Source organism: Triticum urartu, chromosome 3 (genome assembly GCF_003073215.2).
Source record: "Triticum urartu cultivar G1812 chromosome 3, Tu2.1, whole genome shotgun sequence".
Taxonomy (NCBI): Eukaryota; Viridiplantae; Streptophyta; class Magnoliopsida; order Poales; family Poaceae; genus Triticum; species Triticum urartu.
Window position 1 is genome coordinate 94,124,016 of NC_053024.1, and position 14,743 is coordinate 94,138,758.

Sequence of the window (14,743 nt, forward strand, 5' to 3'; positions counted from 1 at the left end):
ACAAGTTCTTGAGCAGGATTTCGATCCTCATGACGATTGCTGCCAAATTAGCCTGAGTCTCGGGGGCTACTGAATCAACGATTTCATTTTAACTACAAGTTATTGCCCGAGAAAGATTTTGATCCCCGGTTCAATTACTTGTGCCCGACCTAAGTCTCAAGAGAGACTGCACCAAAGTTTTTCTGCTAAGTCTAAGTTAAACAACCAACATGTCCCAAGCCAGACAGCGACTCGGGGAAACAATGTGTGAAAGTGCTAAGTAAAACTACAAAGACTTGCGACACGTGCCGGCATGCACCTTGAGGGCTACTTGCTATACTATCATGCAAAAATTGTAAGGCATGAAGAAGTTTACCTCCATTCCAGGCATGAAGCTATCCATTATACGCTTCACATCTTCGTTCATCCCATTAGATGCACCTTCAAGAAGGTTAGAGCCTCCCGCTTTGCCTTCATCGGGAAGGGATTTTGCCAGGACTTCGTGTCTGCCTGGCGGCGCAAGGTGTGAATGCAACCTCTAAGCATGTGACGGACATCTCGTTTTGAGGCCCCTGCACCATGATGGCGTTGGTTGAGGTGCTGGAGACCGCTGGCGGTCGCAACGGGGCTTCGCATATGATGAGCTCGGTGGATGGCCTCGGCTGTGAAGCTGGGACGTAGTGGAGGGAGGTGGTGGAAGGTTTTTCCCTTCTAGTCGTCTGTCCGAGGAATTGACTTACACGGTGTGCTATCCGGTCCCGGTTTCCCAAAGTTTGACCTTGGGAGCATGGGCCTAGTCTCGATCACCTACGTCAATTGCAGGTGGGTTTAAAGTGGCGTCGTGCATCGGTGTTCGCTCATTGGTAATGGGCTGGTCAGCTTCTCCAACATCATACTCCTCCATGGTTACGAAGTCGGAGGTGGAGTCTGAAGGAGACGGAGGAGCCTGGACAATCGGCTCGGCCATCAAGGCCCCTGTGTTAGTACACGTGGTTGTGTCAAGGGACATGACTAGGAAGCACCTGAAGGGGCGCCGATCAGGTCGGCGCTAAGATCGCGTTGTGGCCTATGAAGCAACTTATGCTTAAGATAACATAAATGTGAAGGTTGTTGCAATAAGCAGATAGGTTGGAAAAATGCTTAAAAAGTTCCCACGGGCTTGATTCAGACCTTCCAAGATGGGTGTAGCAATCCAGAAACCTTCATCAACAAACAAAGAGCTAGCTGGTTGGAGAAGGTTGTGCGGCCGCGCGGGGTGCCAGATCTTGGCGTACTTTTGAAGGAAATATGCCCTGAAGGTAATAATAAAGTTGTTATTTTATATTTCCTTATTCATGATAAAGGTTTATTATTCATGCTAGAATTGTATTGATCGAAAACCTAAATACATGTGTGAATACATAGACAAACACCATATCCCTAGCGAGCCTCTACTTGACTGGCTCGTTGATCAAAGATGATTAAGGTTTCCTAACCATGGACATGCGTTGTCATTTGATAATGGGATCACATCATTAGGAGAATGATGTGACAGACAAGACCCATCCGTTAGCTTAGCATTATGATCGTTCAGTTCTATTGCTACTCCTTTCTTCATGTCGAATACATATTCCTGCGACTATGAGATTGTGCAACTCCCGGATACCGGAGGAATGCATTATGTGCTATCAAACATCACAACGTAACTGGGTGATTATAAAGATGCTATACAGGTATCTCCGAAGGTGTTTGTTGAGTTGACATAGATCGAGATTAGGATTTGTCACTCAGAGTATCGGAGAGGTATCTTTGGGCCCTCTCGGTAATACACATCATAAGCTTGCAACCAAACGACTAAGGAGTTAGTCACGAGGTGATGTATTATGAAACGAGTAAAGAGACTTGCCGGTAACGATATTGAACTAGATACGAAGATACCGATGATCGAATCTCGAGCAAGTAACATAGCGATGGACAAAGGGAATTACGTATGTTGTCATAACGGTTCGACCGATAAAGATCTCCGTAGAATATGTAGGAGCCAATATGGGCATCTAGGTTCCGCTATTAGTTATTGACTGGAGAGGTGTCTCGGTCATGTCTACATAGTTCTTGAACCCGTAGGGTCCGCACGCTTAATGTTCGATGACAATATAGTATTATATGAATTATGTGATTTGGTGACCAAATGTTGTTTGGAGTCCCGTATGAGATCTCAGACATCACGAGGAGTCTGAAAATGGTCAAGAGGTAAAGATTGATATATAGGACGATAGTATTCGGACACCGAAAGTGTTTCGGAGGTACTGGGTACTTATTGGGTCACCCAAAGGGGTTCCGGGCACCCCCGACAAAAGATATGGGCCTTGTGGGCCAAGAGGGGAAACGCACCAGCCACAAGGAGCTGGTGCGCCCCCCATATGGGCCGACCTCGCAGGGCTTCCCTTTCCCCCCTCTCTTTCCTTCCCCCTCCGACATATATGGGGTGCACCTAGCACACCCCAGATAATTGTTTAGTCGTGTGCGGCGCCCCCCCTCCACCGTTTACATCCCCAGTCATATTTTCGTAGTGCTTAGGCGAAGCCCTGCGAGGATCACTTCATCATCACCGTCACCACACCGTCGTGCTGACGGAACTCATCTATTACCTCGATGTCTTGCTGGATCAAGAAGGCGATGGACGTCACCTAGCTGAACGTGTGCATAACGCGGAGGTGTCGTGCATTCGGTACTTGATCGGTCGAAGCACGAAGAAGTTCGACTACATCAACTGCGTTGAGAAACGCTTCCGCTTACGGTCTACGAGGGTACGTAGACACACTCTCCCCCTCGTTGCTATGCATCTCCATGGATAGATCATTGCGTGTGCGTAGAATTTTTTTTGTTTCCCATGCAACGATTCCTAACAGTGGCATCATGAGCCAGGTCTATACGTAGATGATATGCACGAGTAGAACACAAAGAGTTGTGGGCAGTGACAGTCATACTACTTACCACCAACATCTTATTTTGATTCGGCCGTATTGTCGGATGAAGCGGCCCGGACCAACATTACATCTCCAAGCACATGAGACAGGTTCCACCGACAGACATGCAACTAGTTTTGCATAAAGGTGGCTGGCGGGTGTCTGTTTCTCCTACTTTAGTTGAATTGAATTTGACTGCGGCCGGTCCTTGAAGAAGGTTAAAACAACAAACTTGGCGAAACACCATCGTGGTTTTTTGCGTAGGTAAGAACGGTTCTTGCTAGAAGCTTGTATGTAGCGACCCGACCTCAAACCGTCAAGTCTCTGTGCTTCAGTGTCATCCCTGGATCGGTAATGCTGACACACACAGTGCTTGAAGGATTTATAACAGAGTGGCAATCACACGCTTATTACATAGAATGTCTCGAGAGAGAAATTATTACAATAAGTATGGCTTAAGGTCATCTAATACGATAACAACGGAAGGCTTGGAAGATAAAGTGAGTCCATCAACTCCAAAGGCATAGATGAGTGCATGAAAAACGACCTATCACACCTTACTCCTCGTCTGAAAAGTCTGCAACATGATATGTTGCAGCCCGAAAACGGGTCAGCACATGGAATATGCTGGCAAGGTAACATAGGAGAGTAATGAACATATAAATACTATCACTACATGCATATATGGCTGGTGGAGGCTGTATGGTTAATATGTTTTGCGAAAAGCCAAATTTTTCCTATAATAAAGAAATATATTTTATTTAAATATCATGGTAGTTGAACAATATTGAGAAGGTTCCTCCAACTCAATCCCAATGAAAAGTAATTATCAACCCAACAAATTAATTTTAGAGTGATGAGATCCATATGATAATCCAAGAGCCAGATACTCAAGATGTCCATAACCGAGGACACGGACCATGATTAGTTTATACACTCTGCAGAGGTTTGCGCACTTTTCCCCACAAGACTCGATCTCCTCCGTTGTATTTCTCGCACTGCGTGGTGTTTGAGAAACGGATGACCGAGACACAATCTTTCAGAAGCATTTGCTCTCTACTCCGGGCGGACCGGTACACCTACAATCCCCTACATCTGCTAGTCCACCTCTTCAAGAGCTCACGCAACCTACTCAACTATGCCAGAGCCCATAATGGCTTGTGGCTGCACACGGAAGTTTCTAGCATGAATAGTCTTATGATCCCTTTGAGCCTGGGTAGCGGACCGTAGGATGATCACACGGGTACTCTGGGATATCCTAGGACAACACTGGATTCTCCAGGTGCCGACAAGCAATCCACCCAGATGTGTATTAAAGTTGCCACCTTAAGTTGAACCATTAATTAACAACTCACATCTATTATGGATACACTCAAACCCAAACCACGTATACGTGCATAGCATAGCAATATAAGCATAACGTAGAAGTAACTCCCAAGGGTTTGATAATAAAACAGGTAATAGGTTCTACCTCATTATCTACTTCCCAGACCCACATGTTAAGAGATCCTACTCATGCAATGTGTGAAGGTTGAAACTAATGCATAAAAACTGGGTGATAAAGGGGTATGATCAAAGTGTTAATGTGGCACCCCGGCTCAGAGAAAACCGGAACGCCCCGTATTCCAGCCTAGAGATCGAGGTGAAGTCTTCTGGAATACGACACTGCTTAGTATAGAACAAACCATCTCTCTATTACAACACGAATATGAATACAAGGGTTCCGATATTACAATGAATAACATTGGCACGACGACACTATGCCAACCACGGTTGCTCTATACAAGCAGCATAACAACTTGAAGCAGCGGAACAACTACTGGCAGCGGAACAACGAACGACGATGATGGACTCCAAACCGCAGGGACTCTGTCTGGAACGTTTATCCTAGCTCGCGAACACAGGAACAACACCAAACAAGCAAGCAATCCAGGCACGACATGCAAACTGGCATGACACGCCAGGTCAGTACATTGAATGTACTTGCAAGCTCACAATAACCAGAAGCATTCAAGACAAACAACAGCATGGCAATTACAGGTTAAGCAGGAATTATCATGAGATCATCAGGATAACATGAACATAATAGCGCTAGAACAATGTGATCATGGCATGAACATATAAATCTGATGATACTAGCATGCAACATGATGACACTACATGCACCATTTATTCTGCTCGGGTTACCTCGTAACCATCACATGCATCACTTACCAACTTCGGACATTACACAATCATCTCGGGATCAAATCAAGCTTGGTATAAACAATACCGTAGTAATCATAAAATGACCACAAGGAGCTTGATCTTTACCCACGATTCTCGCACAACATAACAAATATTCAACAACTCAGTATCCTCGATACCACGGTGATCATTCCGGCGATCACAACCATGACCAACACTTGGTCTCAAACCGTGATCCCCCTCCGGCGATCACAACCAACTTATCTCATCCTCGAGTCGGGGTTGTTATTTAGCACATTATTATTATTATTATTATTACTGTTGACTCATAGTGTGACCAACTACGAACTGGGCCCTTATCCGTGGGCGCGGCTATCGATAGATTTAATATACACTCTGCAGAGGTTAGTACACTGTACCCACACTACGGAACCCATGGCCTCGAACTCCCATTCGGGTGGACCAACGGCGTTCCGACAAAACCGATCTACTGCCATGACACTCTCCCGGCCACTCCGACCCACTCCCAACTGGGCTAGTCCTGGGTGGCCCCGTGTCTACCAAAGACACAACGACCACCGTCGTGGCCAAAACGCCCCTCACGGGGACTGGATCCATAATAACAACAACGGGCACACAAGGTTATGTCTGCTTACCGGACCAGGGTACCGCACGCCCATAACCTTCCCTAGTTGGAGGCACCGGCAAGAGGCACGACAATAGACCCAGTTACGACCTTCCCATAAAGGTAAGCGTGGTTGCATTGGTCAGTTCGATATGGTGGCACCATGACTCAGCCAACTTATGTTCAAGCTCAATTTAATCCGGTTAAACTTGAATGCAAATATGCTGAGCCATGATAAAATAACATGATACAATTACAATGCATGAGCATGATATCAACATAAGCACGAGTGCAACATAACTAGTTGTTGGGGAACGTAGCAAAATTTTAAAATTTTCTACGCATCACCAAGATCAATCTATGGAGTCATCTAGCAACGAGGCAGAGGGGAGTGCATCTACATACCCTTGTAGATCGCGCGCGGAAGCGTTCAAGAGAACGGGGTTGATGGAGTCGTACTCGTCGTGATCCAAATCACCGATGACCTAGCGCCGAACGGACGACACCTCCGCGTTCAACACACGTACGGTTGGGAAGACGTCTCCTCCAACTTGATCCAGCAAGGGGGAAGGAGAGGTTGATGAAGATCCAGCAGCACGACGGCGTGGTGGTGGAAGCAACGGTGATCTCGGCAGGGCTTCGCCAAGTTCAGGGAGAGGGAGGAGTGTCACGGGAGGGAGAGGGAGGCGCCAGGGGCTAGGGTGCGGCTGCCCTCCCTCCCCCTACTATTTATAGGACCCCTAGGGGGGCGCCGGCCCTAGGAGATGCCATCTCCAAGGGGGGCGGCGGCCAAGGGGGGTGGAGTGCCCCCCAAGCCAAGTGGGGCGCCCCCACCCCTAGGGTTTCCAACCCTAGGCGCATGGGAGGCCCATGGGGGGCGCACCAGCCCATCTGGGGCTGGTTCCCCTCCCACTTCATCCCATGGGGCCCTCCGGGATAGGTGGACCCACCCGGTGGACCCCCGGGACCCTTTCGGTGGTCCCGGTACAATACCGATTACCCCGAAAACCTTCCCGATGGTCGAAACTTGACTTCCTATATATAAATCTTCACCTCCGGACCATTCCGGAACTCCTCGTGACGTCCGGGATCTCATCCGGGACTCCGAACAACTTTCGGGTTACCGTATACTAATATCTCAACAACCCTAGCGTCACCGAACCTTAAGTGTGTAGAACCTACGGGTTCGGGAGACACGTAGACATGACTGAGACGACTCTCCGGTCAATAACCAACAGCGGGATCTGGATACCCATGTTGGCTCCCACATGCTCCTCAATGATCTCATCGGATGAACCACGATGTCGAGGATTCAGTCAATCCCGTATGCAATTCCCTTTGTCAATCGGTACGTTACTTGCCCGAGACTCGATCGTCGGTATCCCAATACCTCGTTCAATCTCGTTACCGACAAGTCACTTTACTCATACCGTAATGCATGATCCCGTGATCAACCACTTGGTCACATTGAGCTCATTATGATGATGCATTACCGAGTGGGCCCAGAGATACCTCTCCGTCATACGGAGTGACAAATCCCAGTCTCGACTCGTGCCAACCCAACAGACACTTTCGGAGATACCCGTAGTGTACCTTTATAGTCACCCAGTTACGTTGTGACGTTTGGCACACCCAAAGCACTCCTACGGTATCCGGGAGTTGCACAATCTCATGGTCTAAGGAAATGATACTTGACATTCGGAAAAGCTATAGCAAACGAACTACACGATCTTTGAGCTATGCTTAGGATTGGGTCTTGTCCATCACATCATTCTCCTAATGATGTGATCCCATTATCAATGACATCCAATGTCCATAGTTAGGAAACCATGACTATCTTTTGATCAACGAGCTAGTCAACTAGAGGCTCACTAGGGATGTGTTGTGGTCTATGTATTCACACATGTATTACGATTTCCGGATAACACAATTATAGCATGAACAATAGACAATTATCATGAACAAAGAAATATAATAATAACCATTTTATTATTGCCTCTAGGGCATATTTCCAACAGTCTCCCACTTGCACTAGAGTCAATAACCTAGTTACATTGTGATGAATCGAACACCCATGCAGTTCTGGTGTTGATCATGTTTTGCTCTAGGGAGAGGTTTAGTCAATGGATCTGCCACATTCAGGTCCGTATGTACTTTACAAATATCTATGTCTCCATTTTGAACACTTTCATGAATGGAGTTGAAGCGACGTTTGATATGCATGGTCTTCTTGTGAAACCTGGGCTCCTTGGCAAGGGCAATAGCTCCAGTGTTGTCACAGAAGAGAGTCATCGGGCCCGACGCATTGGGTATGACTCCTAGGTTGGTAATGAACTCCTTCACCCAGATTGCTTCTTGTGCTGCCTCTGAGGCTGCCATGTATTCCGCTTCACATGTAGATCCCGCCACAACGCTTTGCTTGCAACTGCACTAGCTTACTGCCCCACCATTCAAAATATACACGTATCCGGTTTGTGACTTAGAGTCATCCAGATCTGTGTCGAAGCTAGCATCGACGTAACCCTTTACAACGAGCTCTTTGTCACCTCCATAAACAAGAAACATATCCTTAGTCCTCTTCAGGTACTTCAGGATATTATTGACCGTTGTCCAGTGTTCCATGCCGGGATTACTTTGGTACCTTCCTACCAAACTTACGGCAAGGTTTACATCAGGTCTGGTACACAGCATAGCATACATGATAGACCCTATGGCCGAGGCATAGGGGACGACACTCATCTTTTCTCTATCTTCTGCCGTGGTCGGGCATTGAGCCGTGCTCAATCTCGTACCTTGCAATACAGGCAAGAACCCCTTCTTTGACTGATCCATATTGAACTTCTTCAATATCTTGTCAAGGTACGTACTCTGTGAAAGACCAATGAGGCGTCTCGATCTATCTCTATAGATCTTGATGCCTAATATGTAAGCAGCTTCTCCAAGATCCTTCATTGAAAAACACTTGTTCAAGTAGGCCTTTATGCTTTCCAAGAATTCTATATCATTTCCCATCAACAGTATGTCATCCACATACAATATGAGAAATGCTACAGAGCTCCCACTCACTTTCTTGTAAATGCAGGCTTCTCCATAAGTCTGCGTAAACCCAAATGCTTTGATCATCTCATCAAAACGAATGTTCCAACTCCGAGATGCTTGCACCAGCCCGTAGATCGAGCGTTGGAGCTTGCACACCTTGTCAGCATTCTTAGGATCAACAAAACCTTCCGGCTGCATCATATGCAATTCTTCCTTAAGGAAACCATTAAGGAATGCCGTTTTGACGTCCATTTGCCATATCTCATAATCATAGAATGCGGCAATTGCTAACATGATTCGGACGGACTTCAGCTTCGCTACGGGTGAGAAAGTCTCATCGTAGTCAACCCCTTGAACTTGTCGATAACCCTTAGCGACAAGTCGAGCTTTATAGATGGTTACATTACCATCCGCGTTTGTCTTCTTCTTAAAGATCCATTTATTTTCTATGGCTCGCCGATCATCGGGCAAGTCAGTCAAAGTCCATACTTCGTTTTCATACATGGATCCTATCTCGGATTTCATGGCTTCCAACCATTTGTAGGAATCCGGGCCCGCCATCGCTTCTTCATAGTTCGAAGGTTCACCGTTGTCTAACAACATGATTTCCAAGACAGGGTTGCCGCACCACTCTGGTGCGGAACGTGTCCTTGTGGACCTACGAAGTTCAGTAGCAACTTGATCTGAAGTTTCATGATCATCATCATTAACTTCCTCTCTAGTCGGTGCAGGCACCTCAGGAACAATTTCCTGAGCTGCGCCACTCTCCGGTTCAAGAGGTAATACTTCATCAAGTTCTACTTTCCTCCCACTTATCTCTTTCGAGAGAAACTCTTTCTCTAGAAAGGATCCATTCTTGGAAACAAAGATCTTGCCTTTGGATATGAGGTAGAAGGTATACCCAATAGTTTCTTTAGGGTATCCTATGAAGACGCATTTTTCCGACTTGGGTTCGAGCTTTTCAGGTTGAAGTTTCTTGACATAAGCATCGCATCCCCAAACTTTTAGAAACGACAGCTTAGGTTTCTTCCCAAACCATAATTCATACGGTGTCGTCTCAACGGATTTCGACGGAGCCCTATTTAAAGTGAATGCGGCAGTCTCTAAAGCATAGCCCCAAAATGACAGCGGTAAATCGGTAAGAGACATCATAGATCGCACCATATCCAATAGAGTGCGATTACGACGTTCGGACACACCATTACGCTGAGGTGTTCTAGGCGGCGTGAGTTGTGAAACTATTCCACATTTCCTTAAGTGTGTGCCAAATTCGTGACTCAAGTATTCTCCCCCACGATCTGATCGCAAGAACTTGATTTTTCTGTCATGTTGATTCTCAACCTCACTCTGAAATTCCTTGAACTTTTCAAAGGTCTCAGACTTGTGTTTCATTAAGTAGACATACCCATATCTACTCAAGTCATCAGTGAGGGTGAGAACATAACGATAGCCACCGCGGGCCTCAACACTCATTGGACCGCACACATCAGTATGTATGATTTCCAATAAGTTGGTTGCTCGCTCCATTGTTCCTGAGAACGGAGTCTTGGTCATTTTACCCATGAGGCATGGTTTGCACGTGTCAAATGATTCATAATCAAGAGACTCCAAAAGTCCATCTGCATGGAGCTTCTTCATGCGTTTGACACCTATGTGACCAAGGCGGCAGTGCCACAAGTATGTGGGACTATCATTATCAACCTTACATCTTTTGGTATTCACACTATGAATATGTGTAACATTACGCTTGAGATTCATTAAGAATAAACCATTCACCAGCTGAGCATGACCATAAAACATATCTCTCATATAAATAGAACAACCATTATTCTCGGATTTAAATGAGTAGCCATCTCGAATTAAACGAGATCCTGATACAATGTTCATGCTCAAAGCTGGCACTAAATAACAATTATTGAGGTTTAAAACTAATCCCGTAGGTAAATGTAGAGGCAACGTGCCGACGGCGATCACATCGACCTTGGAACCATTCCTGACGCGCATCGTCACCTCGTCCTTCGCCAGTCTCCGCTTATTCCGCAGCTCCTGCTTTGAGTTACAAATGCGAGCAACTGCACCGGTATCAAATACCCAGGAGCTACTACGAGTACTGGTAAGGTACACATCAATTACATGTATATCACATATACCTTTAGTGTTGCCGGCCTTCTTGTCCGCTAAGTATTTGGGGCAGTTCCGCTTCCAGTGACCACTTCCCTTGCAATAAAAAACACCCAGTCTCAGGCTTGGGTCCATTCTTTGACTTCTTCCCGACAGCTTGCTTACCGGGCGCGGCAACTCCCTTGCCGTCCTTCTTGAAGTTCTTTTCCCTTGCCTTTCTTGAACTTAGTGGTTTTATTCACCATCAACACTTGATGTTCCTTTTTGATTTCCACCTCCGCTGATTTCAGCATTGAATATACCTCAGGAATGGTCTTTTCCATCCCCTGCATATTGAAGTTCATCACAAAGCTCTTGTAGCTCGGTGGAAGCGACTGAAGGATTCTGTCAATGACCGCGTCATCCGGGAGATTAACTCCCAGCTGAGTCAAGCGGTTATGCAACCTAGACATTTTGAGTATGTGCTCACTGACAGAACTATTTTCCTCCATCTTATAACTGAAGAACTTGTCGGAGACTTCATATCTCTCGACCCGGGCATGAGCTTGGAAAACCATTTTCAGCTCTTCGAACATCTCATATGCTCCGTGTCGCTCAAAACGCTTTTGGAGCCCCAGTTCTAAGTTGTAAAGCATGCCGCACTGAACGAGGGAGTAATCATTAGCACGTGACTGCCAAGCGTTCATAACGTCTTGGTTCTCTGGGATGGGTGCGTCACCTAGCAGTGCTTCTAGGACATAATCTTTCTTGGCAGCTATGAGGATGATCCTCAGGTTCCGGACCCAGTCCGTATAGTTGCTGCCATCATCTTTCAGCTTGGTTTTCTCTAGGAACGCGTTGAAGTTGAGGGCAATATTAGCGTGGGCCATTTGATCTACAAGACATAGTGTAAAGATTTTAGACTAAGTTCATGATAATTAAGTTCATCTAATCAAATTATTCAATGAACTTCCACTCAGATAGACATCCCTCTAGTCATCTAAGTGAAACATGATCCGAGTCAACTAGGCCGTGTCCAATCATCACGTGAGACGGACTAGTCAACATCGGTGAACATCTTCATGTTGATCGTATCTTCTATACGACTCATGCTCGACCTTTCGGTCTTCCGTGTTCCGAGGCCATGTCTGTACATGCTAGGCTCGTCAAGTCAACCTAAGTGTATTGCGTGTGTAAATCTGGCTTACACCCGTTATATTCGAACGTTAGAATCTATCACACCCGATCATCACGTGGTGCTTCGAAACAACGAACCTTCACAACGGTGCACAGTTAGGGGGAACACTTTCTTGAAATTATTACGAGGGATCATCTTATTTAAGCTACCGTCGTTCTAAGCAAATAAGATGTAAAACATGATAAACATCACATGCAATCAAATAGTGACATGATATGGCCAATATCATTTGCTCCTTTTGATCTCCATCTTCGGGGCTCCATGATCATCGTTGTCACCGGCATGACACCATGATATCCATCATCATGATCTCCATCATCGTGTCTTCTTGAAGTTGTCTCGTCATCTATTACTTCTACTACTATGGCTAACACTTTAGCAATAAAGTAAAGTAATTACATGACGTTTATGTTGACACGCAGGTCATAAATAAATAAAGACAACTCCTATGGCTCCTGCCGGTTGTCATACTCATTAACATGCAAGTCGTGATTCCTATTACAAGAACAATATCAATCTCATACATCACATATATCATTCATCACATCCTTTTGGCCATATCACATCACACGGCACATGCTGCAAAAACAAGTTAGACGTCCTCTAATTGTTGTTGCAAGTTTTTACGTGGCTGCTATAGGTTTCTAGCAAGAACGTTTCTTACCTACGCCAAAACCACAACGTGATATGCCAATTTCTATTTACCCTTCATAAGGACCCTTTTCATCGAATCCGATCCGACTAAAGTGGGAGAGGCAGACACCCGCCAGCCACCTTATGCAACAAGTGCATGTCAATCGGTGGAACCAGTCTCACGTAAGCGTACGTGTAAGATCGTTCCGGGCCGCTTCATCCCACGATGCCGCCGAATCAAGATAAGACTAGTAACGGCAAGCAAATTAACAATATCCATTCCCACAACTGCTTTGTGTTCTACTCGTGCATAGAAACTACGCATAGACCTAGCTCATGATGCCACTGTTGGGGAATGTAGCAGAATTTTAAAATTTTCTACGCATCACCAAGATCAATCTATGGAGTCATCTAGAAACGAGGGAGAGGGGAGTGCATCTACACACCCTTGTAGATCGCGCGCGGAAGCGTTCAAGAGAACGGGGTTGATGGAGTCATACTCGTCGTGATCCAAATCACCGATGACCTAGCGCCGAATGGACGGCACCTCCGCGTTCAAGACACGTACGGTTAGGAAGACGTCTCCTCCAACTTGATCCAGCAAGGGGGAAGGAGAGGTTGATGAAGATCCAGCAGCACGACGGCGTGGTGGTGGAAGCAACGGTGATCTCGGCAGGGCTTCGCCAAGTTCAGGGAGAGGGAGGAGTGTCACGGGAGGGAGAGGGAGGCGCCAGGGGCTAGGGTGCGGGTGCCCTCCCTCCCCCCCACTATTTATAGGACCCTAGGGGGTGCTGGCCCTAGGAGATGCCATCTCCAAGGGGGGAGGCGGACAAGGGGGGTGGAGTGCCCCCCAAGCCAAGTGGGGCGCCCCACCCCTAGGGTTTCCAACCCTAGGCGCAGGGGAGGCCCATGGGGGGGCGCACCAGCCCATCTGGGGCTGGTTCCCCTCCCACTTCAGCCCATGGGGCCCTCCGGGATAGGTGGCCCCACCCGGTGGACCCCCGGGACCCTTCCGGTGGTCCCGGTACAATACCGATTACCCCGAAAACCTTCCCGATGGTCGAAACTTGACTTCCTATATATAAATCTTCACCCCCGGACCATTCCGGAACTCCTCGTGACGTCCGGTATCTCATCCGGGACTCCGAACAACTTTCGGGTTACCATATACTAATATCTCAACAACCCTAGCGTCACCGAACCTTAAGTGTGTAGACCCTACGGGTTCGGGAGACACGTAGACATGACCGAGACGACTCTCTGGTCAATAACCAACAGCGGGATCTGGATACCCATGTTGGCTCCCACATGCTCCTCGATGATCTCATCGGATGAACCATGATGTCGAGGATTCGGTCAATCCCGTATGCAATTCCCTTTGTCAATCGGTACGTTACTTGCCCGAGACTCGATCGTCGGTATCCCAATACCTCTTTCAATCTCGTTACCGGCAAGTCACTTTACTCGTACTGTAATGCATGATCCCGTGATGAACCACTTGGTCACATTGAGCTCATTATGATGATGCATTACCGAGTGGGCCCAGAGATACCTCTTCATCATACGGAGTGACAAATCCCAGTCTCGATTCATGCCAACCCAACAGACACTTTCGGAGATACCCGTAGTGTACCTTTATAGTCACCCAGTTACGTTGTGACGTTTGGCACACCCAAAGCACTCCTACGGTATCCGGGAGTTGCACAATATCATGGTCTAAGGAAATGATACTTGACATTAGGAAAAGCTATAGCAAACGAACTACACGATCTTTGAGCTATGCTTAGGATTGGGTCTTGTACATCACATCATTCTCCTAATGATGTGATCCCATTATCAATGACATCCAATGTCCATAGTTAGGAAACCATGACTATCTTTTGATCAACGAGCTAGTCAACTAGAGGCTCACTAGGGACGTGTTGTGGTCTATGTATTCACACATGTATTACGATTTCCGGATAACACAATTATAGCATGGACAATAAACAATTATCATGAATAAAGAAATATAATAATAACCATTTTATTATTGCC